Source organism: Crocodylus porosus, unplaced genomic scaffold (assembly GCF_001723895.1).
Source record: "Crocodylus porosus isolate Cpor-Errol unplaced genomic scaffold, CroPor_comp1, whole genome shotgun sequence".
NCBI lineage: Eukaryota > Metazoa > Chordata > Crocodylia > Crocodylidae > Crocodylus > Crocodylus porosus.
In genome coordinates this window covers 136,504,739-136,507,807 of record NW_017728886.1, presented here as the reverse complement: position 1 = coordinate 136,507,807, position 3,069 = coordinate 136,504,739, and the positions used below count along the sequence as shown (strand labels likewise).

The following is a 3,069-nucleotide window of genomic DNA, read 5'->3' as shown; positions in this document are numbered from 1 at the left end:
ACAGAGTCCAAGTCCTTGGTTGAAGAGAGGGTGGGGGGTGATAGCTACCTATCAAGGCTGGAAAGGGGTCTTTGTCCAGCAGGTGTTGTCCAGAGGGGGGTCGCCAGCAGGGCCTCTGGGTGGATAGGTGGTGTGGCATGGAGCTGGTCCAGATAGACAGGGTGTCCCCAGGAGTCAGTCTTCACTACCCCTTTTTATGGGTCAGACTACCTCTGATCTCCTATGGGAGGGTCTGTCCAGGCAAGGTCAGTCCTGCTCCAGGTGTTCATACTGAGCATGTGCAGCCTTGGTGGGTTGCCTCATCTTTTGTTTCTTGAATGCTGAGGGTGGTTTCAATGGCTGGGTCATTGGTCCAGGTATTGGTGTTGATGGTTTGGTAATTCAGAGGGAGGTATTTTTAGACCTACTGCCATTCTCTCTGAAGTACCCTCATTCTTCCCCATTCAGGAATCAAGTTACATAGGAGGGGTAGGTATGAGTCACGGGTTACTTAATAGGGCATGGGGAACAAGATGGAGGTTTGACAAACAAAATGGAAACTTGACATGACTTATGCTAAGTTACATGTGTAGGCCTAAATCAGTAAAACAGTATCAGTAAAACAGTAATATAGAACAGTAAAAATCAATATAAACATAATAATTATACAATATAAAGGAGAAAAAACAAAACAAATACAACGTGCTACCAAAATAAAATGCTGAAGTTTATCCTACAACTTAGCTCACTTATACTTATCTATAGGGAATTGAGAGGGAGAGAAAAAGTCAGAAATAGTTGGGGAAGGTGAGGGAATGCATTTAAAATAAAAAAAAGGAAGAACTGGAGGTTTTGCTACACTTTTATGTAAGGGAGGTTCCCCCAGGGCTTCCCCAATTCTAATGATGACCAAGTGTCTGTGGTCATTGCCGTATGGGTTAATTGCATGGCTTCATCTGCCCCTACACTGCGCCCCATAATCTGCAGGTGTCACTCTCTCATGCTCTCTCTTTTATCAGCCCTGCTCTGGGCTATCAGCTCTTCAGGTCCCATGCTTATACCCCCTGGCCTCTCGGACCCTCTGGTCCTTCACTCATCTCCTCTCTGGGCATTCAGACTCCTTGGTCTCTCACTCAACCCCTTTCTGGGCTTGTGGATCCCCACCCTCCCCGGGCTCTGGTCTTACTCTCAGCCCCTCTCTGAGCTCCTAGACCCCCTTACTGGGCCTCCAGACTAATGCAGGCTGTTCTCTCTGTTTTGGCATTCAGGAGCTACAGCCATCCTGATTAGGAAATGTTCCTTCAGCAGCCTCTAGGATCTCACTGCTAGCTCAACTCAGGGCCTAGGCTTATATCCAGTCTAAGCCAAGACCTCCTCTTGAGTCAGATGACATCACAATGAGCCCTGGACACACCAGCAAGCTGCTTCTCAGGCATGGTCCCTAATTGCCTTCCTGCCACATCTGCAGCCTGTCTCAGCCACAGCCTGACTACTCTTAAAGTAGCATGAGCTCCAAGCTTTGTGCTACAATCTACACCAGAGGTTCTCAAACTGTGGTCCATGAACTCCATTCAGGTAGTCCACAGAAAGGTTGCGGAACAATCGAGAATATCTGTACTTGTAAGGTAAGACTACTGATATTGAAATATGAGTTGTGTGCTTTGGTTTGAAGAACAAAAAAACATTTATTAAGTGGTCTCCTGAGACCCTCAGCAATTTTCAAGTGGTCTGCTAAAAATAAAAATTGAGAACCACTGATCCAGATAATGGTATTATTGTCTTTGTATCAACTTACATGAATAATTGAGGCCCAGCTGAACAGGAAAAACTATCTTTGATGTTAGTATTCTAGGATAACTTTCAATTTTGGAGAAGGGAAAGGGGAAACCCAGACTGTATAGCAATAGATGTCAAGTTTGTACATAAAATGTACACCTTTGTACAATGAAACCTTTATACACCATTATAGCAATGCAACTGCATAGATGATCATGTGCTATTATGGGAGGTTATGAATTGGACATTAAACATCAGTCACTAAACACTAGCAAATGCTAAGCATATCATCATAACCAATAATGTGAAAGTGTGAAAACAATATACCATAATTTGCTTTTTGTTTTTTTAAACCTGGATCTATTTAACTAATTCCTGTGTTTAACATATGATTCCCAGCTGCGCACAGCAAGCCTTCATATTAGCAATTGAAAGAACCTGACAAGCTTTGTTTTGGCAGTAATACCACAGAATGATCCAGCTTGACTTGTCTATGGTATTACATTCATTTTGACCTGGATAACCCACAAAGCATTTGAAAGATATACCAAAACAAGATTTAAAAAATGATTGCATTCCAGGTTTTTACATTCATAAAGGATCAAAAGTTAATCCATCCTTTAGCTGCTCAGAATAAAGCTGAACTGCTAACACTAAATGTCATAAACTAACACTATGACTTTTTCATTTAAACAAATTCATACATGTACATTCAGTAGTTCACACCATTTTTATGTAATTCTTGATAAAACAAACCCTGATAAAACCTTAACATATAAATAAAGCTTGCTAATAAGCAACTGAATCCATTTGATTCAACAAGAAGAGGTATATACTGCATAAAATGTTGTTTTCCCTTCCATTGCAATTTAATAGATTTGTGTTGAGAGACAAACTTTTATATCCTTTGTGTGTACTGTATTATATCTAATTTAAGTTACGTAGAAAATATTAAGGGGGATTATCATTGTAACACATACATAATTTAGAGGTTATTTATTTTGTTAATTTTTAGCTTCTATTATTTCAAGTAACACCTAAAGATACTAAAACAATGAGATATTTAGAGATGGTTTACTTTTCAAATTAGGTAATATTCTGTATAGAGGTGCACCAATACATTGGTCCAATATCAGACTGGCATTGATACAAAGAAAATTGAGTGCATTGGAAATTGGCCTGATGTGGTAAATAATTTGACTGATAAACGCATGTGCATAGCCTCAGTTCAGTACACTGGCAGGAAGTAGCATAGCTCGGCAGCTTGAAGAGCAGTATGCACTGGTAAGTCCATGGTGGACGGGGAACAGGGAG

General features: G+C 40.7%; 1 long non-coding RNA gene across 1 annotated transcript in view; it reads left to right on the top strand.

Moving 5' to 3' along the window:
- The first annotated feature begins 1,516 nt into the window (after nt 1–1,516).
- LOC109324552 overlaps nt 1,517–3,069 on the top strand; it is a 9,433-nt gene continuing 7,880 nt past the window's right edge. The window contains exon 1 of the long non-coding RNA XR_002104955.1: nt 1,517–1,604. This is a non-coding gene — a long non-coding RNA (uncharacterized LOC109324552). The remainder of the gene's footprint in view (nt 1,605–3,069) is intronic.